At 38.1% G+C, this 27,692-nt stretch overlaps 1 non-coding gene across 1 annotated transcript; it reads right to left on the bottom strand.

Moving 5' to 3' along the window:
* Nucleotides 1–16,124: 16,124 nt before the first annotated feature.
* Nucleotides 16,125–16,231, bottom strand: LOC131177456 (small nucleolar RNA R71). The gene has a single exon (XR_009146928.1). It is a non-coding gene; the product is annotated as a small nucleolar RNA R71 (small nucleolar RNA).
* Nucleotides 16,232–27,692: the final 11,461 nt, after the last annotated feature.

The following is a 27,692-nucleotide window of genomic DNA, read 5'->3' as shown; positions in this document are numbered from 1 at the left end:
GGCGAGTGCTACAGAAGCTTGATCCCACTGTTTTTCTTGGATGTATTGATCTAATCGTTTTTCGAGGTAGGTCCAATACCATCCATGCGTGTTCCCTTTGATAGTTTCTTTGGACTTTGCTTCCTCTGAAGGAATACCCAACAAATGTGTTAATCGTTTCCAGGTCTGCCTATGCTCAAGGTGTAGGTAGATCCGATTTTGTGTTGAATAAGGAATCCCTAATAATGCCTGATATTCTTCCATAGTGGGAACTGTATCAATATCATTGAAAGAGAATACCCCGTACTTAGGGTTCCAAACCGACAACATGGCCTTTAATGCCGGGATTTGGACCTTGACTCGCATTAAGGTTGCAATCCTCCCATACTTCTCTTCGAATCGTGCCTTGACCTGATCGGGAAGCGACCTCCATCTATTATACAGACCCTCGAGGCTGTTGATTCTGACCTCAATTTTATTAAGATCCAATGAAGGTAGTGAGCTAGCATGTGCCTTGGAAACATCATTTTGCGAGGGTACCGGACTATGAGCTGATTTGGACCAAAGTTTAGCATTCTGAACCTTTTCTGCCGACTGACTCGAGGATGCCATGATAAAAATGACGCTTATCCCTTACACAGACTCTCGATTTGGTGATGCCTGCGGGAAAACTTGTTAGCAAGATAAATTAGGGTAATTTTGAATTTTACTGCTGACAAGGTGACACATACACATTTATCAAAGTAGGAAAATGCGTAGGTGTTTCAGTAAAATTCAAAATTACCCTCACAAAAATGAACAAAAGGAAATTAAAGCAGAGCAGGGTAAGAGTAAGTATGCCCCTTTTGTCCTATAATAGGGAGACTCCTGATATCGGATGAGCGCTACCTATTCGGATAGTTCTATCTTATAAGGTAGTTTACTACGGCTTTCAGCTATCGTGATAGTTTAGCTCAGGATCTAATTTTCTAAAAGCCACAGGTTCCCAAATTGCCCCTACTGTAAACAGTAGAGCCCCATTCTACCCCCATGATATTATCGGGAAAATTCCACGAGTACCACAGTAGATAGAACGAGTTTCAATCTGAGCAGAAGCCTTCATGGATTACGGGGTAGAACCCACGGGTACCGCTACATGACTCCCTCCTACTTTCCTAAAAGGGTAAGAAAGCCCGGGTATAGGGCCGAAGTGTGTGAGGACATCGTGTGGGTGTTCAGTGTGTGAAGGGACACCTTTACCTCTTCCCGATATAGGGGATTTTTCTTCTTTTTTTTCTTTCCCTTTTTTTCAAACAATAAGCGCTGTAGGGAATAAAACAAGCGAAACAAGCAAAACAGTTAGTGGAATAACAATAATTAAAATATTGCCGAATGAGCCCACTATAATTTGATCGGAAAAAGAATTAAACCTACTTTTAGACCTCTAGACCGGGGTTAAGTCAGTACATCCCCAGTGGAGTCGCCAAGCTGTCGCAAGGGATTTTGCGGTCGCCTGGACGATCACTCACCGAAGTGGGTAAGAGTGAGGAGTCGCCACCTTAGTTTTGAGGGAAACTAAAGAAAACCATTTGGGAAGATAAATTAAAAATGAAACCACTTCAAGACAGAGATTATAGGTTCGGGGTCCGTAAACGGGTGGGGAAGGTGTTAGGCACCCCACCTCGTCCCTTAATAAGGGTAAGTAGACTTAATTTCATGTTCTTCATAAATTAGTTAAGAGGGCTTGAACGGAAATGTTAATCCTTTTGACAAAAGGAATATTTGATCTTTCACTAAATTCGGATTACCCAGATACATAAGTAAATGAGACAACCTTAGTGAGTTGACGTCGCGAATCATTTTTGGTTTTGGGATTATCTTGCGTACAGGTTAAGATTTGGTGTGAGAATCGGATAAGAACTCTCCTCCGATCTCTTTTAAGTTATTTATTAAAATTCTGATTGGAGATCGGATAAGAACCCTCCTCCGATCTCTATTAAATAGTTATTAAAATTTTGAGTTGAGACCGGATAAGAACCCTCCTCCGATCTCTATTAAATAGTTATTAAAATTTTGAGTTGAGACCGGATAAGAACCCTCCTCCGATCTCTATTAAATAGTTATTAAAATTTTGAGTTGAGACCGGATAAGAACCCTCCTCCGATCTCTATTAAATAGTTATCAAAATTTTGAGTTGAGACCGGATAAGAACCCTCCTCCGATCTCTATTAAATAGTTATTAAAATTTTGAGTTGAGACCGGATAAGAACCCTCCTCCGGTCTCTTTTAAATTAACAGGAGCCTGAAAGGGACTTTTCCGATCTCCCGAATTTTAATTTCAGCTACATGTCATAAGAGCCTAAAACTAAGGATTACGGCATTCAAAGATCTTTGAGGACAAGGCTTACGGATACCTTGTGACTAAGCGGGAATACTAGACTTGATTTACCGACCTTCCATGTAGTCATTTTACCAATACCTATTAATATCCGATCTATTACATTTACGTTTACTTTGGTTTTATTCCACTTTATGGTATCTTGCCAAATTGCGTTCGTCGACCTAATAGTTTGGCTATTTTCTGACGTGTTATTCAGTTCTCTCCTTTAAAAGAGACTCTTAAGTTGCGATTACCTCGTTTTACTCAACCACTTACACGCTAGGAGCTAGAAAACTTGCATTCAGAAATGATGAAGATTAATAAAATGATGGACTGATCACTAAAGAGATAATTCGAGAGTAACGTTCTTTGGGATTTTTTTTGCACAAAATGAACTTGGAGAAAATCGCATACGTAAGAAGAACAAATAAGGTGCAAAAAGTAAGCGTAAACAGTTAATAAAACAGCAATATGAGCTCTTACCTGTAAGGAGCCAAATCTATTGAAATAACTACGGGGTGACAAATAGTGATAAGGCAGCGGATTGATTAGCCTGAGGGCCGGTGTTTGTCGTGAACTGAAGGGTGCTTAGCCAAAATGCAATCAGATTAAGATAAAAACCGAGTGGAATGAAGTTGAGCTTGGACAATGGGAATGAAAACAGAGATGATAAAGAGCTAAAAGTGAGAGTGTGACCAGATAATGAACAAACTGAAAATGTAGAGTTCGATGTTGAATCCTTTTCAAGAAAACACTTCAGAAAACTAGTTTCAAAAGTCTTTTTAATCAACACTTCTAAGTAGCAGAATAACAAACTGAATGAAAGTTTCAGAGTTCTTCCGCTATAATAACTACCTCTCTTTTTTTGCCCGTCCCTTGAACAGTTTTTCATGCAGGTATTTATAGGAATCGGGTGCTCCCCATGAAGGGTCAGGATTTATTTTGAGGGCGATGGAGGGTCAAGATTTCGAAGGACATGATCGGATGTTCAGGAATTAAAGAGAATCAAAATGAACGGCTGAGATTATTCTTCAGAATATTTGTCCTTTTCTTCTTTCAATCTGAGGGTCTTAAATCCTCTTGTCCGGAACGATCTGAGGGTTAAGAGCGAAAGACGCTGGTCTTGTCATCTTCTCTCTTGATCCAAGGGTTCCGGGTTTGTCCTTACAAGTGAGATCAACGGTGGAGATTGGGATGTACAGGACTGTCATGACATGCCCTGGCGCCTGTCAGCATTGTGGGCGATTCTTAGGCGTGCGGTGGAGATCTCGTCTACCACACTTTAACTACCTCAGCTCTGATTCTGATGACGGTTATTTGGGATTTGTCTTATTCTTTTTGTCTTCCAATCCCTCTTCTTGACACGCTCCTATTCCGATCTCTCATGCTGATCTCCCATCCTCCGATCTCTATTTTTCTGATCCCTTAATCAGCCTTGGTCCGGTCAAAGCATTAATTCCTTCGATTCGGCGTCGCCGTTTTACGCTTAGTAATAAATGCCCGTTTTCCCCCTATATATACCCCTGACGACAGAGACATTTCCTTCATCTGATTTTCCTCTCTTCCTTCTTACTTGTTTTAACTGTTCCGGCAGTAATTCCGGCTACGGCTGTGGCTTTTGATCTTTTTCCGATGGACTTTTTTACTCACCGACTGAAAATTTACGATCCCGGTGATCGAATAACCTTGTCTGATGATGGTGAGAGAACTGGATCAATTGACCGATCTGGATTGCGGACCTTGATCGTGCCGGTCTCGAGTCGCTCAACTGAGTTTATTCGGCTTCTCACCACATTGGGTGTTCCGACAGCGTCTTTCCTCCACATTGGGTGTTCCGACAGCGGCTCGGTTTCGAGCGGTAACATCAATGACAATGTCTCTCATCTTCATGGGAGTCATAGTCACCCCATCTGAGCTGTACATCTATCCGATGTCAACAGCCGGTCTCCTGGTCAAACACATCTTTTGATTCAGCCACGAGACTAGGCTTTGACATAGGCCTTTTAGATAGGATGTTCCACCGGTCTCTAGAGATCGGCCTTTTGATGTAATCCTTCAATGTAATCAGATCTCTAGAGATCACCCAAATGATGTAGTTAGACCTTTATTGTAATCCGATCCCTAGAGATCGCTCAAATGATGTAATCCGATCTTTTGGAAATAAAAATTTTATTTTGTCAATTATCATCTTATTTTATTGCATTGATTACTTTCCGAGCTTTGATGTGCTTATCCGATCTGGTTCCTAACTGAACAACCCTTAACTGATCCGCAATTCGAAATATTTATCTTGATATGCCGATCTTCTAGTTAGCCGATCTCTTTATGGAATTTTAGAATATTTGAGAGAGGTGTCAGAACAGCTGGCGAGTCCCACCAATCGAGGCGTTGCCTAGAACCTCGTGAGCATTAAATGCTCGGACAAGTATAAATAGGGGTGGGGTTAGCCCGCTGCTCTCTTGTGCCATTTTCAGTTTCTCGCGGACAATCTTCAAAATTCTCTCGTTTTCTCAAGTTCTTCCGACTCCGATCAAGCTCCGGTAAGGGTTTTAATCCTTCTTTTTAGTTTAAATTCTTTATTTCCTTTGAAAATGAGCGGCGCCGAAGGTCAGAGAGCAACGAGCCCTCCTTCCATTCAATTCTCATGGTCGTCTGATGAAGAAGAGGTAGTCGGGCCAAGCGTTCAACAAGAACCTCCTAGGGTCTCCGTTCCAGCTCGGGGGCGGATCGGACCATCAAGGCACGCACCTTCTTCAGGGAGGGAGAATCTCCCTATGGACGAGCTGCCATCGATCTTGCAAGAATCCGATCTGCAATCGTTTAGCCAGGAGTACAATATTCATCCTGATTCGTATGAACTTATCCGGTGTCACGGCGATCACCGAGCCGATCACTTCTTTGAAGAGAATGACATGGTTATGGTATACGAGGAACAGTTAAAGGCCGGTCTCCGGTTCCCTCTGGATGACTTCTTCAAGGAGGTCCTAAAACTTCACCGAGTGTGCATTGCTCAAGTTCACCCTAACTCGTGGCGGATCTTAGTAGCCTTCCGAGGCCTATGCCGAGCTAAGGGAATCAGACCTACGGCTAAGGTGTTCGCCGAACTGCACAGGCTAACTCGCCGAAAGGACGACGAGCACTGGTTCTTTCAGGCGAAGCCTCATTGCGGGCTCTTCACCGATCTGCCCTCCTCCCTTAAAAATTGGAAGAACTGCTTCTTTATTCTGAGGAGCAAAAATCCGACCTGCTTTGAGGACTTCCCCCGTAGCTGGTGGCACCAGGGGCCCTTGCTTCCGAAGCGCATTACCTTGAATCAGGAGGAAAGCTTAATAGTGATGGATCTGAAGAATCAGGCTGCCACTCAAAAGTATTCCTGTTTAGATGCGGTGACTGCCGAGCTGCACCATTGGACCATACAGCTGCTCACCGGCCAAGATCGCGAACTTCCGCTCTCTGACCTCGGCACTGGTATTTTCTACATCTCAGATCTCAGGACCTTAGCGATCTCACTGACCTCTTCTTTGTGCAGGTATGGCGGGTGGTGAGGGTTCCAGGAAGCGGAAGAAAGAAAGAGAGATCTCCCGGAAAATAAAGGAGATGAAGCGCTAGGAAATGCTTCGAACACCTGGTCATGAACCTAGGGAGGTACAAGGGGACCCGCCCCGACCTTCATGGCCGCCGATCACTGAAGCTGTCCGATCTCCTCCTCAACGAGAAGAGCCGGCTCGACCTCCTCCAGCTGGTCCAAGCACAGAAGGGGGTCATTCTCGACCTTCTTCGAAGCCCTCTTCTCGTGGCGCTCAAGTGCTGATCGCTTCTCTGGAGAACAATCGGACTGTTCGGGAGAACCCAGGTTTTGCCAAAGTCTTGGGGTCTTCTATCTGCCTTCAGGAGGATCGGGACAGGCTATCCTGGACAGCCTTGATGATATCTTGACTCGATCCATGATCCTGAACGTGGAGTGTCTGGTGAACCAGACCATGGTTCGGGAAAAGGCTCATCGCCTGGGTAAGGAGGTCGAGAAGAAGAGTCAAGAAGTGGCATCCCTCCGATTCCAACTCTCATCTGCTCAGGATTACATATCTCAAGTTGAGGCGGGCGAAGTTCTATGAAGGCAGTGGCGAGCAGAATCATATTACGGTGAAAAGGATCGTGCCCTCGGGAAGTCCAGCACTTCGGCCATGAAGCTTCTCAAGTCGCTCAACTTATCGAGGAGCTTAAGGCGAAAGGCGAAGAAATGGTGGCGGAATAGCGGTGCCTATGTGAATGCTCACAAGGACCTCTTGGCCAAACTCGAGCGTTACCCGAGAGGACTTCTCTTGGATGGCGACACGGCTCCGAGCGAGGGTGAGGATAGTGAAGAGGAGGAGAGGATGAGCGAAATGTAGATCGGTGGGGTGATCCCCAGTAGAATAACTTGTACAAATTTTGCAATGAAATGAAATAGAATGCCTCTTTTGTTCGATGAATGGTTGTGATCAGAAAATTTCTAAACACTTGATTGTCTGAGTATATTGAAATAACTGAAAACTATTATTATCCTAAGTGTGAGAGATCGGAAAATACGACATGCATGAGATTGCTAAACGGAACTTAATTGAAAATTTTGGCTTGAACATCTAAGATCGGGATCTTCATTAAGCCGGATTAGAACCTTAGCTTGATTATTCCTAAACTTTTAAAAGAGAGGTCGACCATAAATACTGGCAGCAAGGTTCTAGTGTTAGTTCAATTTCATCTGACAAGAGAGATCGGGAATGTAGTTAACTGGTCAGGATATTTGACAATGGGCTTGAGAGATCGGTGAATGACTTGAGAGACCGGTAAGTCTTTGACTGATATGAGGACTTAGCATTGACTCAACTTTCTGTGAAGAGAGATTGGAACCGTGGTTAGATGGCGAGGAGAGACTTAGTGCTAGGGATCGGTTTCGAAGTTTATTGATTCTGGGGATCGGCCAAAATATGGTGTCGACAATATTAAAATAATTGGGTGAGTATAAACTCAGTGAATAACACCATGGTAGAAATCACTTACCTACCATCCATTGTGAAATTAAACATCAAAACTTCAGAAATTAAGGAACTTTCAGGCTGCCATCATGTTCTTGAAACAACACTAAGTTGGATTTTTGTCAGTCTTCCTTCAATACCTAATGAAATCAAAGTGTAAAGGACATTTCTTGATTTATAGATGACAGAAGGAAGCTGTTAGGGGTGGTTTTAACTTCATGAATGCTGGAAATGGCTAAAGGGCAGCATTGGTAAGAGGGTACATCAGTGGTAATTTTTATTCTTCCTTTCTAGAAGTAGGGTGTGACAAATATAAGATTGCACTCTCATTTTATAATTTGTTATATTTATTTTAGTTTATCCTTTGATTATTAAGGAGTATAATATGAAAAATTAAAGGATGCGTCTGATTGAAATATTTCCATGTAAGAGCATCTGAAACAATGACACTGTAACATCCTCCCTGTACGTGTTCTGTATGTTCTATTGCTCCAGTGACCTAATATCAGTCCGGGCAAGTCAGGATGTCTGGAACTACACTTCGATGATAGTGAACAGACATATAATGATGAAATAAATAAAAAGAAAATACAAAAAAAATTTAAAAAAAATGAAAGAGAGAAAATGAAACTAGGTTAAACAAGCCGGCACTTTAACGATGGGTAATCGCACCAGGAAGTTACGGTGAAGGCAATTTCCGACCCCAGGACCGCGGGGAACCCTCGGAATTAAATTTCGGGACATAATTAAAGGTTTATTGAAATGTAATTGACATTAAAAATGTCAAAAAAAATTAATAAATTAGTATAAAGAAAAACAAAAAAATGAAGAAATCGACAAAAATCGGTATTACCGAAAAATCGGGAATACAACCCGAAGAGGGACATTTTGGTCATTTGACACCTAGAGTTAACTTTTAACCTAAATGTCCATGAAAAATTAGTAGTGTTAAATTTTGATAATACAATGAAAAATGAAATTATGTATAAAAGGTAATTAGGAAGAAATTAAGGGGTGTAATGGAATTAACTAAAGTGGATTATTATAATATATTAAGGAGGATTGGTGGAGCACTATGGGATTACATAAACTTCACTAATGGACATGTGTACAACTATTCAGCATCTTCTTCCTTCAATCCATTTCTTGGCCGAATACAATATCCTCCCAAAAACCACCATTAACGTCCCAAGCAAGAGCTTCATATCCACCATGAATAAGCCATAGTTTTCTCAAGCTCCTTCACTAAAGTTGGTCTATACATCTTGGGCAACATATTGGGAACAAGAAAGAAGAGTTTTGGTGGAGTTTTGAGAAAGCTCATAAGAGGTAAGTGTCCAAATCCTCTCTCTTGCTTTAGTAAACCTTGTGTTTAGGTTGAGGTGAGTAATTTGGTGAAGAGAAAGGAAGGAAATATTGAGATATGAACTTGTCCATTTTCGGCAGCCATGAAGGTTTGTTATATTTGAGTTTTTCTTACCTCTAATGGATGGGAATCAAGATTGATTAACTCAAATGGAAGTTGTAGTAGGTTAATGTCCAAGTATGTGCATGTTAGTGGTTGAATTAAAGGTTTGAAGATGGGACTTTGATGCTTTGGTAAACTGCCATGTTAGGCAGCCTATAATATCATGAAATTGTATGTGAGTTTATGTAATTTATTGATGAGATGTCATAGTGTTAAATTGTGGGTAGCATGTGTAGTTGCCATGGAAGAGTATGTGTAATATTGATATTGAGGTATGTTGAATTTTGGTGGAAGTAAATGTTGAACTTGAATGGTGTATTGTGTGCATTGAGCTCTTGAGTGTTTTGTTCAAAATACTTTGCTGGAATTGTGTACATTATATATAGAAGTGCCATGATTGAATGTTGAAGTATTGGGAGGAGGAGGATTGTCAAAATTGGAAGTATAATATTCAAATGCAGGTTGTATGTGTTGGCAGGACCTAAATTAGGTCATAAGTGTAAAACTGTGAACCCAATTGGTATGAGGCCAATGAGGGGGGGGGGGGGGTGAAACTAGACACCAAATAGGCCAACTTTCATGTAGAAATGTTGCCAAAATTCTACCTAGAAACTGACCTTAAAAATGACCAAATCCGGAATAGCAACCTTGCAAACCCAGATTTTTGACTATATGAACAGTAGTCATTAGGATGACCATAACTCACTCAAAACAGGTCCAATTGACCTGAAATTTTTATCATGGATAGATTAGACATAGAGCTACAATTCTTATGAAGACACCAAAGCCCATAAATGGCCAGAACTAAGTCAAATAGCTTGCATAAGTTCAGGTACCAAAACTGCCAGAACTAAATGTGACCTAAAATTAACCAAATTTTGCACTAAAGGTGCAATCTGTCCAGTTTTAGTAAATTGACCATATCTTGGACTATACAACTCAGAATGACCTGAAATTTTGCCAAAGGTTCAATAAGACATAGAGCTACAATTTTTCTTCTTTGACCAGAAGCTAAAAACCAAGAGAAATAGGACATTAAGCTAGACCAATCTAGCACACTAAAACTAAAAATTTGACATTTACATACAATAATGCTTGAAGTTATTTGGCAATGAATGCCAACTTGTAAAAATGGTAAACTGCATTATATTGGCAGCATATTGAATTACAATTTGTGACATGTTGATGCTAGAATCAACTTAGCCATAGTACCTAAAAAGGTCAACATTTACATTGACTTGTGAATTACATAATAGCTAGTAAACTCCAAAAATTGAAGAATTAAATAATTAATTTATAATGTGCCCTAGTTTGCCTAGTTGACTAGTTTGGATAGGTTGGCATGCCAATAGGATTCTAACAGCTGTTCTGTAAATGGCTTCATGCCATACTATGTTTTTACGGCTTATTATGCCGCACTGTGACTTCAATAGCCTACGGCTATACATATTGTGTTATTATACTTGGCTTATCGCTAGATTTATTATATGGCTTTTAAGCCACACTATTTGCACACCGGGAGACACTTTGTGATTGATGGTGTGACGGCTCGAGGTACTAGGTACCTAATGCCAGTATATCTGTTTATCCAGTCTGGTCAGTATATAGGCTACACGGATAGTTAATTTAAGCACTATTAAATATAAATAGCTAAATCCAGTCTTCTGACATACAGCACCACCAAAATTAGCACAAATTGAAATGTTAGCAAATAAAAGTAGAATCAACAACTGTAAAGAATATCGATGTCATAAATTCATAAACAATTCATTTACTTTATTTTAGTGTATATTTCTTTATATTTGGCACCACTAAGCAAAATTGCTTAGCACGTTGTTTTTGTAATGTGTAGGTATTGGAGATACAACTGGGGAGCTTAGCATACCTACGATCGGGTGAGGCAATGGTCTGCACGAGAGTCGAGTCATCTGCACTACACTGCATACATGGTAAGACTTAGGATCTTGTGTAATGACTATCAGCTGTATTTTAACATTTTGTTATGTAATATGTATATTATAAAACGTTAAATTTTGTAATAATTTGTACATATTAAATTCCCATGGAGAGTGTTTGGATGAATGTAAATTATGATGGATTGTATTTTGAAATTATGAAATTTTGAGATTGAAAAATTAGTTGGAAGATTGATATAATCATATTGAACTGTTTTTAACAGGTTTAGAAGGACAGTTTGTCCAAAATACAGACGGCACCTTGCTGGGATTTTATTACCATTTTTGAAACACTGATTTTATTAAAGTACGAAAATAGAACTAGCGTGATATGAATTTTACATAAAGGACTTCTTAAAATCAAATTGAGTTCAGGAAATGAGATAATCACAGACTAGGTGCTACGGCACGCCGTATAAAGACGTCTTGCTCGGCTATCTTTGTAGGCAGTGGGGTGTTACAGACACAATACCCCATCTTTAGTCTCATGCTCCGAGTGCCATCTCATTTCCTTAGCCATTTCGTTCAATGCATATAATCTTTGCAACCTTGGGGTGAGTGAAAATGTCTGACTTCTTATATGGGACATTTGTTTTGTGTAGCAGGTCCTCTTTTGTCACTTGTGTACCAAGGATGCTAATAGAATTTGCAACTTGTTAATTCGTTGTATTCACCCCAATATGTCATACATGCAATTGTTTGGCATACACCATACAATTGGTTTTACAGTAGTGACTCTTTTCCACCAGTAGTCCCTAGCCTTGGACAAACTTCTTTATGCTGTAGAAGTTGTCCATTATAACATTATCAAATGGTAACAACTCTTTCATAAAATGACAGAGTTCACCAATGCATCTTTTGGACAAATAATGTTCTGTCTTGATGTTCAACGTCCTTGCAATTTCTGAGAGTGCTTTTCATAACTCGTTCACAACTCTTGATTAACAACCATAAGCATGTCATACAATTTCTGAGTGACATCATTAATATTTACAGAACAATGAGTACGTACTTTAAAATAGATAATTATTTATTTATTTTTTCATGTGGTGCCTATCATAATCTTTGATATAAATACGATAAGTAAATTTTCCTTGATTATAATAAATATTTAAATATTGAAATTTTGGCGTCTAGACTCTCACTATTTTTTTTTTGTAATTTTATTAATTTCTACTTGTTTAAATATCTAGAAGAAACTTTTTTGAAACCTCATGGCCAGATTTATCCATTAAAAATTTTAAGCTGGGATTTTATTTCGCATGTGAATACTAAGAATATTTAGTTTTCAAATTATAACCTTTGTTAGAAGCAAGTGTTTAAGATAAGAATATGTTATGTATAAGAGTGTTATTCGCTCATAATGATCATCAGTAATGATATCATATGAAGATGTATATCTAAACAAAAAATGGAATGAGCTAAATATATATATATATTTTTCTAGTAAATTATAGGTATCTTTTAGTCTATTGAGTTAAATCTACTCCTACTCACATCGGAAAGGTATATTATGGGGTAAAGCGCTCTCAACGGATATTTTCTTCATTCATAAGGATTAAATCCTCAACCTTACTTAGAAGATACAAAATATTTTATCATTCATATCAAACTCTGTTAGCGGGGCTAAACAATCTTTTACTGTATATTTCTTTGGTCTTTTTATGCCCTTTAATAATATAATTAAGATGAATTTTAGACATGAACTAATATATATGATTTGCTATTTTTAAGTTTGGTTTTATTTATAAATTAAGTTTTATTTCCTTTCTCTGGAAGATTTTTTTTCATTCTTTTTAATGTTGTTAAATGTTTGTCCCAATTTTTAAGAAGCGTTTTTGAAATTCTTAATTATTCAACTATATGAATCTAATTCATAATTAATTAATTTCAAATAATATTTATAATCAACATTGGCTGTGATTACTTTCCATGTCAAATTATTGGTATTTAACAATATTCTACTTCACTATGTTTTCTACCAAAAAGTAAAGAACTTCACTATGTCTCATAATTAGTTTTTATTAAAAATATTCTCACATAATTTTTTTGCAAACGTTTATTAGAACGTCGCTCAAACATAAGGTGACGTAGACATATAAAATGTAACAGCCCAATCCTTCTCCAGTTAGTATTGTCCGCTTTGGCCCATGGGCCTCACGGATTTGTCCCTTGGGAGGTTTCATTCCCAAAAGCGCTTTTGGGAATGAAACCTCCCAAAGATCCGTGGCCCATGAAGAAAGATCAAGCTGTTACAATTTGGTATCAGTGGACTCCTCTAGTACGGTGTGTGGTGCGAGGACGCACAGGCGGAAGTCGTGGGCTTGTCACGACCGAGGATGGGGTTGGGGCGTGCTTGTTCAACCAGCTACGCCGGGTGGAAACTTCGTGTCCCACATCGGAAACGGGAAGAAAAGATTTGGGCCATATATGTGAGAGCCTTCCTCACCTGGTCAGCGCGCTTTTGGGAATGAAACCTCCCAAGGGACAAATCCGTGAGGCCCATGGGCCAAGGCGGACAATACTAACTGGAGAAGGATCAAGCTGTTACATAAAAATTATATAAGAAAAATTAATATAAACTTATAATAATATTTATTTTACTTATAATAATATTAGTTGAATATTGTTATAGACATTTTTGTTATAATGAGGCAACCACGATATTATAAAAATCAAGGGAAGTACAAAGTTTGCTGTTGAAGCATCATTCGGGTCTCATTGATTGCATTTAAATGATATCCAATACATTTTTCTAATTTAATTAAGCAGAATCAATTTAATTATTAATTTTGTTGCTAATTTATTATTTAAAAATTTTTCTCATAACATATAGTTTTAAAATTTAAAATTTAAATTTTGGTATTTTACTAATAATTTTTTTATATCAAATAATCAATCATATTGTTGCACTCATTCCATATAGGCATTTTAGGGTAGTTTTACATCCATTTTGCCCTTATATTTTAGTATATTTTATGTTTTTAGCTTTATTTTAGTTTATTTGTTAACTTTAGTTACTTTATATTTGATTTTTGTAATTTTGTTGTTTTTAATAGGTTTTTACTGCAAATTTAGGGTCAATGAGTGCATTAGGATTGATTTGAAGAAATTTGGAGTTCCTTAAGCATGAAGGAAAGTTGAAGAAATCAAGCCTTGAAAGATCAAACCAGCCGAAATTTGCTTGAGACTTTGCTTATGATGCTGCTCAGGGTATGTCATATTGCTTAACCTTAAGCCACAAGTCAAGCATAGCTTAAATCCTACACATTCAAGCTTTCATCCCAAAACCTGCTGAGAATTGCTTAAGATCCTGCTTGAGATCCTGCTTAGGGTAAGCAGCAGTGCTTAAGGTGCAACACAGGTTAAGCTGAAAGTCAAGCATAAGCAGAAAAACTCATTTTATTCCAAACCTGCCAAAATTTGCTGAGGGTCTGCTTAACCTTAAGCAGACAGTGTAATCACAAGCCGAAAATTACTGAAGAAGCTGCTTAGGGTAAGCAGTACCCTAAGCAGACTGCCCAAAACATAAATGACTTTACTGACTTAGATATTTCTACACCTCATTTCCTATCCACTCCTTGGCTTTTATCTATTTTTAGGGCAACTTTTGAGACCATATAAAAGCATCCTTTTCTAGTTTTTGCCACAAGAGGTAACGAGAGAAAACAATAAGAAACAAAAGAAAAGAAAATTACAAAAAAAGAAAAGAAAAGGGAGGAGGACGTCATCAGTTCTGCACAAGAGGAGCTGCTGCTGCCATTTCTGGAAGCTCCAAGAGTCAGAGTGTTTGGTCCCTCTACCTGGGTTTTTCTATTTTTAGTCCTCTTATCATGTTTTTCTTTACTTTTCTATCAATTTCTCTTGTAAATACCAAAATGAGTGAGTAAACTCTCTGGATTTCAAAGTTGGAAAATATGTTTTAGATTAATTTGTGGATTTGGACTGGTTATTTCCATATTTTATATAAATATGAGTTTTGATTCTTTCCTTTTGTGCTTGATTTACTTGCCTAATGTTGGTACCCATTGGGTATTGTGTTAATCTTTAATTGAAGGACCGAAAGATGAAGATCATTGATAAATAATCAAGGATTAGAACTTAAATTTACCTAGATTTAGAAATAAACTAGGGTTTTAAGAGGAATTAATGATTGGTTACAAAACTTAATGGGTTTTAAAGTAATCAAATATCATACGAAAGTAGGTTTGGTTATTTTAGATCACACTTTGGTTTACTTGAAAAAGATATCAAAGGAATTTAGAATCAATCACCTTCAAACTCTATTTTCCCTTAAAATTGGAATACCTAGGACAAATTCTAAATAATTTATGCATAAACCCCCAACTCTGGAATCATTTTTATCATAATTAGACTTTGATTTAAATTACCCATTGTTAATTTAGTTCAATTGCATCTAGATTTAGAATTTATTTGCTTGTTCTTTACTCATTCCAATTAGATTCATTAATTTACTTTGCTCATTTACATTTACTATTTATTCATCAATCATTAGCCCAAATAATTGCTTCATTCATAGTTTGGTATTCAAACAGCAAATCCTCATGGGAACGATACTTGACTTTTCACCCTATTACTTGGTATAACCCGTACACTTGCAGACACATGCATCAAGTTTTTGACGCCGTTGCCAGGGATTTGATTTTTGTTTGATATTGAACAATTGTTTGTTTGGTTAATTTGGGCATTTTATTTTATTTTTGATTTCTTTTACCATTTTACTTTGAGAATTTGTTTATTTTGTTTTTTAGATACTTTATTTTATGAGAAGGACAAAAAGTGAAGAAATCAATTTATTCTTTGATCTAGAAATAGAAAAGACAGTAAGAGCTTTAAGAGCAGAAGCTAAGAGGAGAAAAGCTGAATTTAAAGCTCAACAACAACAAGAAAGAGCACAAGAGCAAGAGCAAGAGCAAGAGCAAGAGCAAGAGCAACTACAAGAAGAGATGGCCAACAACAATAACAACCATTCTGTGAAGGATTATGCCTATCCTAACATTGGGGATTTCATGCCAAGTATCAAAAGACCAAGAGTAGAAGCTAATAATTTTGAATTGAAGCCTGCACTGTGTCAGATGGTATAACAATCACAATTTGGGGGAAGTCCAGGTGAATGTCCACATGTTCATCTAGCACACTTTCTTGAGATTACTGATATGTTGAAGATAAATGGAGTTTCTGATGATGCAATTCGACTCAGATTATTTCCTTTTTCTTTGAAGGACCGAGCTAGAGAGTGGTTACATTCTTTGCCACCGGGTTCTATCACAACTTGGGATGAACTTTCTCAAGCATTTTTAGCTCAATATTTTCCACCAAGCAAGACAGCTAAGCTAAGAAATGAGCTGACTTCTTTCAAACCTAAAGATGATGAGAGCTTGTATGAAGCATGGGAGAGGTGCAAAGATTTGCAAAGGAGATGTCCACACCATGGGATTCCTAAGTGGATACTTGTTTAACACTTTTACAATGGAGTTTCACTAGCTATTAGAAGTACAATTGATACATCTTCTGGAGGTGATCTTATGGAGAAATCTGAAGATGAAGCTTTTTCTGCCCTAGATAAAATTGTTTATAACAACTACCAGTGGTGTTGTGAGAGGAATGAGATCAAGAAACCAGCTGGTATGTTTGAGCTTGATGCCATGAATATGATTAATGCTAAGTTTGATGCTTTGATAAGGAAGATGGACAAGCTAAGCATGAAAGTAGATTCTTCAGTTGGAGGTTCAAGTAATTCAGTAGATGTTGGAGCTGCAAATGTCAATTGTGCAACTGATTTTCCTACATTTGGTCAAGATTTTTCAAGTGAGCAAGTGGATTATGTGGGGAACTACAATCAAAGACCAAGTGGTAACCCATTTTCTGCAACTTATGATGCAACATGGAGAAACCACCCTAATTTCTCTTGGGGAGGTAGACAAGGACAACACCAGAATTTTCAGGAACCTTCTGGGTATCAACAACATCAGCATATTCAGCAGAATAGAGGTCCTCCTCCTGGAATTCCTAAGCCTCAAGATGCACCTGCTCCACCACAACCACGATAACCTCCACTAGAATAAACACAACCAGACAAGACAGCTAGATTGGAAGCCATGATTGAGACTCTATTAGTAAGCCATCAAAGTCAACAAGAAATTATTTCTCAATTGGCATCTAAAGTGGATCAAATGGCAACACACAACAAGATGTTGGAGAATCAAATAGCTTAACAAGCTAGCTCTTTAAACAACAAAGCATTTGGGAAGCTACCTAGCCAACTAGAAAGTTCAAGGGAGCATTGCAAGGCTATTACATTGAGAAGTGGAAAAATATTGGAGAGTGGAGATAAAAAGATTGAAGAGAAAGTTAAAGAAGAGAAAAATAGAGAAGGAGATGAAAAAGCTGAAGTTGAGGTTAGAGAAGAAAGTGAGAAAGAGAGTTCAGTGGAAGAAAAAGGAAGTAAAGAGAGAGAGAGTGAAGAGGAAGAACCTAAATATGTAGCACCTAAAGCCTACATGCCACCTTTACCGTTCCCACAAAGGTTCCAAAAAGCAAAATTGGATAAACAATTTGGGAAGTTTTTGGAGGTATTGAAGTCTTTGCATGTGACTATTCCTTTCACTGATGCCTTAGCACAAATGCCTTCATATGCTAAATTTTTGAAGGAGATTTTGTCTAACAAGAAGAAGTTGGAAGAATTTGAGATCGTAGCTCTTACAGAAGAAAGCAGTGCTATCTTGCAAAATAAGCTTCCACCCAAACTGAAAGATCCTAATAGTTTTTCCATACCATGTCACACATTGGAGATATCATTATAGATAAGGCTTTATGTGATCTTGGAGCCAGTGTTAGTCTAATGCCATTGTCTATCTATGAGAAAATGAAGATTGGAGAAATGAAGCCTACCACCATTTCACTACAGTTAGCAGATAGGTCTATTAAATTTCCAATTGGGGTGATTGAGAATGTTCCTCTGAAAGTTGGAAAATTTTTCATACCGATGGACTTTGTAGTATTGGAAATGGAAGAGGATGTACACATTCCTATTATTCTTGGTAGACCTTTCCTTGCGACTGCTGGAGCTGTGATTAATGTAAAGAATGGAAGGCTTACATTAGAAGTTAGGCAAGAAAAAGTTGAATTTAATCTGTTCCAAGCAATGAAAAAGAAAGATGATTCTGATTCAAATTCATGCTTGAGAATTGATATGGTAGATGAAGTGGTCAGAAAAGTGTTCAAAAAACAACATCCTGAAGATCCATTAGAAGCTTGTTTAGTTCACAACATCAAGAAGGGGGATGAGATTGAAGAAGCTGTAGAATATGCTCAAATTTTAGAAGGAAATTCACCTTTGCCTATGGCTAGTGTTGAGGAGATTGGAGATTTGAAGCAAGATACAGCTTCACCACCAATGCTTGAAAGAAGTGAAGCACCGAAGGTAGAGTTAAAACCTCTTCCAACAAATCTCAGGTATGTTTTTCTTGGTCAAAATTCTACATATCCTGTGATTGTTAGTGCTAAACTGAATGATTGTGAAGTTGAAAAATTATTAAGAATTCTTAGAAAGCATAGAAGGATAATTGGTTATACCATTGATGATATTAAAGGAATACATTCTTCTGTGTGCATTCATAGAATTTTGTTGGAGAATGATCAAAAAGCCTCTAGAGAGTCACAAAGAAGACTGAATCCAAATATGAAAGAGGTTATGGAAAAAGATATCTTAAAATTGCTTGATGCAGGTATCATTTACCCTGTTTCTGATAGCAATTGGGTAAGTCCAGTTCATGTTGTACCCAAAAAAGGGGGCATCACAGTAGTAAAAAATGAAAATGATGAACTAATACCTACTAGGACTATAACTGGATGGAGAATGTGTATAGACTATAGGAAGTTGAACAATGCAACTAGAAAGGACCATTTTCCATTACCATTTATAGATCAGATGCTGGAGAGATTAGCTCATCATTCTTATTTTTGCTATTTGGATGGTTATTCAGGGTTCTTTCAGATTCCTATTCACTTGGATGATCAGAACAAAACCACCTTCACATGTCCCTATGGTATCTTTGCATATCGAAGGATGCCATTTGGATTATGTAATGCTCCAGCTACATTTCAGAGATGTATGATGTCCATATTTTCTGATTTCATTGAGGATATTATGGAAGTGTTCATGGATGATTTTTCTGTGTATGGTAAATCTTTTGATGAATGCTTATCTAACTTTTCTAAAGTTTTACAGAGATGTGAAAAGTTTAATTTAGTTTTGAATTGGGAAAAATGCCATTTTATGGTACAAGAAGAAATTGTTTTGGGACATCCTGTGTCAAACAGGTGTATTAAGGTGGACAAAGCAAAGGTAGAGATTATTGAGAAAATGCCACCTCCAACATCTTTGAAAGGAGTGAGGAGTTTCTTGGGGCATGCCGGATTTTACAGGAGATTCATCAAGGATTCTTCTAAGATTTCTAAACCACTCACTAATTTGTTGAGTAAAGAAGTGGAATTTCATTTTGATACTAATTGTATGAATGCTTTTTGCAGGATAAAGGAAGCTTTAATATCTACTCCTATTATGTAACCACCTGATTGGTCATTACCTTTTGAGTTGATGTGTGATGCTAGTGACTATGCCATTGGGGCTGTTTTAGTACAGAGGAAAGATAAGAAGGTGTATGCAATCTATTATGCAAGTAGGACCTTAGATGATGCTCAAATAAATTACTGTACTATAGAGAAATAATTTTTGGCAGTGGTATTTATATTAGATAAATTCAGGTCCTATCTTGTGGGGTCTAAGGCAATAGTATACACAAATCATGCAGCTATCAAGTATCTCCTTCAGAAAAAAAAGGCCAAAGCGAGGTTAATAAGGTGGGTATTACTCCTTCAAGAGTTTGATATAGAAATTAAGGACAAGAAAGGAGTAGAAAATGTAGTAGCAGATCATTTATCTAGATTGAGGCAAGAACAAGGAGATAATTTAGGGAGAGAGCTTCCAAAAAATGATTATTTTCTTAATAAGCAGTTGTTGGCAACTATTAGTGGAAAGATCCCCTGGTATGCAGATTTTGTGAACTATTTGGTGTGCAGAATCCTTCCACCTGATCTAACATGGCAGCAAAAGAAGAAAGTTCTTTTTGATCTGAAGGATTATGATTGGGAAGAGCCATTTTTATTCAAAAGATGTGGAGATGGGTTGATTAGGAGATGTTTAGCTGATAAGGAGATAAGGGATGTCATTAGAGATTGCCATTCTCCACCTTATAGAGGTCACATGAGTGTTACAAAGACTACAGAAAAAATTCTTCAAGCAGGGTTCTTTTGGCCACATATGTTTAGAGATGTAAGAAAGTTTGTAAATGCATGTGATAGGTGTCAAAGGATGGGAAATATCTCAAAAAGAGATGAAATGCCCCTCCAAAATCTATTAGAAGTGGAACTATTTGATGTTTGGGGCATTGACTTTATGGGACCCTTTCCATCATCCTTTGGACACAAGTACATCTTGGTTAGAGTAGATTATGTGAGCAAATGGGTTGAAGCTATACCATCTCTAACTAATGATGTTAGAGTTGTGGTTAAATTTCTTAAGAAATTCATTTTTACAAGATTTAGAGCTCCACATACCATTATAAGTGATGGAGGTTCTCACTTTTGCAACCATCAGTTTGAGAGACTATTACAAAAATATGGAGTTAAGCATAAGGTTGCAACACCCTACCATCCACAAGTTAGTGGTCAAGTGGAGATTTCAAATAGAGAGCTGAAAAGGATTCTTGAGAAAACAATGAACAATTCAAGGAAAGATTGGTCATTCAAGTTAGATGATGCTATCTGGGCTTATAGGACAGCAGTTAAAACTCCCCTTGGCACCACCCCTGTTAGATTGGTTTATGTGAAAGCTTGTCATTTACCTTTGGAGTTAGAGCATAGAGCATATTGGGCTATAAGAACACTGAATTTTAACTTAAAAACTGCAGGAGAAAAGAGAATGTTATAATTAAATGAACTTAAGGAACTTAGATTGGATGCTTATTAAAATGCTAAGCTTTACAAGGAAAGAACTAAGAAATGGCATGATAAGCACATTAGGAGGAAAGAATTTTAAGAAGGAGATGTAGTTCTCTTATATAATTCCATATTAAGGTTATTTCCCGAAAAATTAAAGTCAAGATGGTCAGGGCCTTACACTGTTACAAAGATATATCCATATGGAGCTGTGGAGATAGGGAATGAAACCTCAAGTACTTTCAAAGTTAATGGGCAAAGATTAAAGCATTACATTGTTAGAGAACCCACACAAAAAGTTGTAGAGGTTTCATGGCTTAGTTCCCCAACTGAGGATATTTAGGTGATTTGGAGTGGAAGGTCAAGCTTAAGATCTTAAACAAGCGCTTCTTGGGAGGCAACCCAAGTCTAAACTTTTATAGTTTATTTTTTCCATTGCATTTCATTTTAGATTTTACCCTTATTAAACTCAAGGGTAACATTTGTTTATCTTTTATAGGTCATTCATGAAGATTGGGCAAATTGAGACTTGTAGCAAAAAAGGGAAAGAATTGAGAAGGAAGCAAGTATAAAGCAAATTTCTGCATTTATCTAGTCCCCGTGAACAGTAACAATTTTAAACTTGTGTTAACTTACTGATATAGAAAATCTATTTGATAGCACATGTTTAAAGATGTGTCTTGTGTAAATTTTGTGAAATGCAACTTGAATAAGGATCAATTTTGATATTTAGGACTAATGTGAGCTTTATTGAAGTGCAAAAATAGTGTTTGTTGAGTTTTACCTTTAAGTGCATATATGGTTTTTATAGTTTGTTTGAATTTGCATAATTTTGCTTAAGTTACTGTTTATGTTACTGTTGACGTTAGTGTTCATGCTACTATTCATGTTGCTTAAAAAGTCAATTTCTATGTCTTTTTTGCAATTTTTAAATGCTTGAAATTTGTCTCAAATGTTGCTGAAAATGTGCTTTGGGTATAAGCTTAGGAATAAGACCATTTCATTAAGTTTGCAAAGGGTAATCACAATTTGTGCCTAATTTGAGCTATTTGGCTCTCAATTCCCACATGCTTGTACTATGTTTGATAAGTTTTTGAGAGATGATGAGCTTAAATTCTTCAATTTTATGGTGTTTAAGTGTATTTGATAGTTGCCGAGGGTCATGATAGCATTCCATAGCATTTAAACTGTTTTTGGTAAGTAAAATCACAATTTTTTCCAAAACCTGCTGAAATTTGCTGATGATGTTGCTTACCCTAAATTGTACCCTATGCAAATTCTGCGTAACCTTAAGCAAATTCGTGCTTGACCCTAAACATTTCCAAACTCTTTAGTTTAGCAATTGCTACGTGCTTACCCTAAGCTGTACTCTATACAAATGCTGCTTAACCTTAAGCAAATTCGTGCTTGACCCTAAGCATTAGCCCAAGCCACCAGTGTTTGCCCTAAATTTTAAAAGTTCTAAACTTTTTCCACTTTTATCCCATTATCTCTCTCGAAAAACCAGAGCACACTACGACTCCCTCCACCATCTCTTCAGGCTATTCTTAGGAAGTTAAAGAGATTTTTTTTTTTTTTTTTACTTATTAAATGGTGAAAACTAAGGTTTGGTCTACCCACAAGCCCCGAAAATCCAAAAGATCTACTAAATTGAAAATGACCACTCCTTTTTTACCTTCTGCTAGCGCAAACCCTATCCCAAGTTCAAGCCCACCACCACCACCACAATCACCACCAAGCCCACCACCGCCACCACAATTGCCACCACCACCTTCACCACCACTACCCCAAGACCAAACACCCTCCCTCATCCCGCCGACACCTCTCACACCACAATATGAAGCTGCCAATGAAACCCCCATCCTAGCCCCTACCATCGAAACCCCTATTGAGACACCCACTACTAAAACCATTAAGGAAGTCAACTATAATACTAGCATTAGTAGCAGTGGCTTTATCTTGGGATTAGAGTCTTAGCCTAGTTACTGTAGTTATATCATAGCCTATTTGTATGGTAGTACATCATGGTCTATGGACAATGATGGCCTAGAAGCCAAGTGTGCCTCATTAAGAATTGACCCTGACTAGCATTTATAAATGGGCCATCACCCCCTACCCCCCTTTTAAGCAGACCCATATAGTTAGTATCAGGGGACCTTACCATCACCAAATTGGCTAAGCTGACTACCTTCCCACCTGTTACTAAAACCAAGATCATCCACCATATTTTGACCTATGAGATACCACTTATGGCCAATTATAGGACCGACCTTTACTACTCAAACATGTTCCTAATGACTTGTCTTTTAAAGGGGAGGTAGTTAGATTTTCCTATCCCCATGATGCACACTATGGCCTTAGTTTTGAGGTACACTACTGGGTGGTTGCCTTATAGGCATCTATTTTCAATGATCTTTGTAGCTGAGGCATAGACCTAAGGGTGAGCCTCCGATGGTCCTTATGGGCGATTATAAGCTTTACACCACAACCACCCTACCACATATGGGAGTATACCCCGAGCATGGGCCTTATAGGGGATTATAAGCTTTATACCATAACCACCCTACCACGTATGGGAGCATACCTCAAGCATGGGGTATACGTGCATTGGAAAGGAGAGTTAGCACCCCAAGATAAGGATTAGGTTGAGGAGCAAGGTGAGCCTGAAGTGCTAGCATAGGGTTAAAGGCAACCAAAGGGATCAGGGGCACCCCTAAGGGCAGGAGCCCAGGGGCAGGGGGTCACAATTAAAGTAAGTTTAGGGGCTAGTAGAAGAGCTAGGCTAGTAAGAGAGAGGACAACCCTCTGGTGTTACAAGGGAAGACCATAGCACTCTTGCTCACATATAGTTAGAAGTGACATAGGCTGCTGATAGAGTGCAATAGCTAGACCAAAGGATGGTGTAGATGGAGTAAAACATATTTAGCACACTTGCATACTCTCTTCCAGTAGGTTATTTCTTCACTACCTTCCCTACCCCCTCAATGACACTACATAGAGCTAGCCTCAGAGACATTTTAGTTATTTGTTTATTTACTTCTCACGATTGGATGTTAATTTTTTGTTTTATATTCTGTGTATGCATTTTATTCCACTCCCATGGTGAATTGTATAGTTACTTTCAGTTTCATAAATAGAAATGTTAGAAATAAATTAAATTGTTAGAGATTATATGATTAGAAAATATGTGTATCTGGAAATACTCTTGTATTCATGATTTTCTATGAACAATGAAGAATGGAAGCGAAAGAGTAGGTTCACAACTCTCAATATCCACAGCCTTCAAATTCTACATGAATTCTATCTGATGTTAAATGGGGTTATCAATATATATATATATAGGACTGAGAGTTGGGGCCTCTTCCGTAGTGGGATTATGGACAGCCTGACCCATTACAGGTTTGCCCAATCACATAACCCAATCCATTTAGATATTGCCAATTACTAAACTTATTATTTGATATCATTATTTAATCTGTCAATGAGCCTAACAATTGATTAATGCTAATCCACATCCAGATACAAATAAATAATCCAACAATCTCCCACTTGGATAGCAGTAATCAATTTATTAAACTAAAAGTATAGATTAATAAAATACAAAACAATATCCAATAACAAGTAAGCAATTTAACCTATAAAATCCAGTTAATGTAATGGCAAATAAAATAACATTGAATCCGATAGGGGAAACAATATTATATACATGTGCCAACAAAATCTTAAAAAAAAAAAAACTGAATTTAAATGGAATATGTGACAAGATATGTCTAAAAATAATGGTTTAAGCATTCCATACAAATGCTAACCCAAATATAACATAAAATAAACTCCCACTAAACCAAAGCATCATCAAAAGTTCACTACACCCATATGCGCAACATGCTTCTAAAAAACACTAATGGGAAAAGCTTTGGTTAATGGATCCGCAATCATTCGATCCGTAGTAATATGTTCAATCCGAGTCTGTGATTCACAAATCTTCTCTCGAACAAACAGGAATTTGACATCAAAATATTTAGTTCGACTAGAATTCCTGTGATTTTGAGAGAAGTAAACAGCAGGAGCATTATTGTAATAAATAGTCAAAGGCCTTGAGATGCTCTCAACAACAAGCATACCATAAATCAATTTCTTTAACCAAATAGCTTGGCAAGTGGCTTCATAATAAGCAACATGCTCTGCTTCCATAGTGGAGGTAGCGGTAAGTGTTTGTTTGGCACTTTTCCAAGAAACAAATCCTCCAGACATCATGAAGATGTAACCAGAAGTAGATTTTCTATCATCTACACAACCTGCAAAGTCAGAATCAGAGCACCGAATGACTTTCAGATTGCTAGATCTTTTGTACGTCAACATATAATTCTTAATACCCTACAAATATCTCATAACTTTCTTTGTAGCTTTCCAGTGACTCCATCCAGGATTACTTAAGTATTTACCCAGGACACTAATAGCAAATGCTATATCAGGACGAGTGCATACTTGAGCATACATCAACCTCACAATCAGTAACTATATGGAATCTTTTCCATTTCACCCTTTCCTTATCATCCTAAGGACACTGAGCTTTACAGAGTTTCTCACCTAAAAGAATAGGTGCAATAGAAGATGAGCAAGTGTGCATGTTAAATCTCTTAAGAACTCAATCAATATAAGTTCCTTGAGACAAACCCAATATGCCTCGAGACCTATCACGGTGAATCTGAATATCCAGAACATTTGTGGCCTCACCAAGATCTTTCATTTCAAAGTGATTAGAAAGCATGTATTTTGTCTCATTTAAGAGATTGATGCTATTACTGGCAATAAGAATGTCATTAACATACAATACTAGAATAATGAAATGGCTCCCACTCACCTTCTGAAAGATGCATTGATCTGAAGCATTCTCCTCAAAACCAAGAGAAGTCAAAACTTGATCAAACTTCAGATACCATTGTTTAGAAACCTATTTAACCCGTAAATGGATCTTTTTAGCTTGCACACTAAGTGTTCTTTGCCAATTTCTATTAAACCATTAGGTTGAACTATATACACATCTTTATACAAGTCTCCATTTAAGAAAGCTGTTTTAACATCCATCTGGTGGAGTTCTAAGTCATAATGAGCAACTAGAGTCATAACCACACGAATGTAACACCCTAGGCAAATCCTACATCGACAAAACACGGGAGAGATGCTGGGTTCATAAGTTGACAGTTCGTAACCCCTATTGACGCTTTTTAAAACCGTGAGGGCTTCGGCCCAGAGCGGACAATATCACTAGTGGGCCGGGCCGTTACATTTGTGGTATCAGAGCCGCTCCGCGTGCAACCTTGAACGATGGTGGGGCAAACCGAGGACTCCCATAAGGGAATCCTTGGGAGCAAAACACGGGGAGGAAACGGGAGAGATCTTGTTTATATATAAGTTGATGGTCGTAACTGGATTACAAAGTGACATTTTAAATCGTGAGGCGGCGGAGGCGGACAATATCCTAGTGGGCCGTTACATTTGTGGTATCGAGCCGCTCGCGTGCAGCCTTGAGCGATGGTGGGGCAAACCTGCCGGGGCGAGTCCATAAGGGTGGATTGTAACACCTAGGCAAATCCACATCGACAAAACACGAGAGATCTGGGTTCATAAGTTAGCAGTTCGTAACCCTATTGACGCGTTTTAAAACCGTGAGGGCTTCCCGCAGCGAACAATATCACTAGTGCCGGGCCATTACATTTGTTCGACACAATATCACAGTCGGGCCGTTACATTTGTCGACCACAAATGTAACGGCCACTAGTGATATTGTCCGCCTAGGCCAAGCCCTCACGGTTTTAAAACGTCAATAGGGGTTACAACGCCAACTTATGAACCCAGATCTCTCCCGTGTTTTGTCGATGTGGATTTGCCTAGGTGTTACAATCCACCCTCTTATGGGACTCGCCTCGCCGAGGTTTGCCCCACCATCGCTCAAGGCTGCACGCGAGCGCTCGATACCACAAATGTAATGGCCCTACCACTAGTGATATTGTCCGCTCGGGCAAGCCCTCACGCTTTAAAACGCATCGCTAGGGGTTACGAACCATCAACTTATAAACCCAGCATCTCTCCCGTGTTTTGTCGATGTGGGATTTGCCTAGGGTGTTACATGCTACCACAGTGACTCCTGATTTTTTAGCACTATTTGGATTGGACTCACCCATTTACTATCTGAAATTGGGTAAACAACCCCTGTATCCAGTAGCTTAAAAATCCCCTTCTTCACAACCTTCATCATCTGTGGGTTTAACCTCCTTTGAGCTTCTCTACTTGGCTTAGCATCATCCTCCAGTAAAATTTTGTGCATTCACGCTGAGGACTTATACCTTTGATGTCAGCTATTGTCCATCCAATTGTTTCCTTGTGCACTCTCAGAACTCTAGTCAATCTTTTTTCTTGAATCTTTGTTAAATTACTTGAGATGATAACTAGAAGTGTCTCATTGTCTCCTAAGTAAACATACTTCAAATGCTTAGGTAAAGGCTTGAGTTCAAGAACTGGCGCCTGCACAACAGAAGGTAATAATTTTGTGTGAGATACAGGTAAGTCAATCTTTGATACTCCATACCTTTTTGGAACAGAATGTAATGACTGCAATGCCATTACTGTGTCTTGAACCTCTACACTTAATGGCTGATTGATACTAACTTCCTGAATTCCTTGACTAATCACCATTTCTAACTCATCCTCCATGCTTAACTCAAAAACATCCTGCACAAATGTATCAACAACATCAATAGAAAAGACAGAATGATCATCAGTAGGATACTTCATGGCATCAAAGACATTAAATTTCACAATCTCTCCATCAAACTCCATAGTTAAGGTACCATCATCCACATCAATTTTTGTCTTGGTAGTTTTTAGGAAAGGTCTTAACA

Source organism: Hevea brasiliensis, unplaced genomic scaffold (genome assembly GCF_030052815.1).
Source record: "Hevea brasiliensis isolate MT/VB/25A 57/8 unplaced genomic scaffold, ASM3005281v1 Scaf489, whole genome shotgun sequence".
Lineage (NCBI taxonomy): Eukaryota > Viridiplantae > Streptophyta > Magnoliopsida > Malpighiales > Euphorbiaceae > Hevea > Hevea brasiliensis.
The sequence above is the reverse complement of the archived record's forward strand: the minus strand, read 5'-3'. Positions and strand labels throughout refer to the sequence as shown.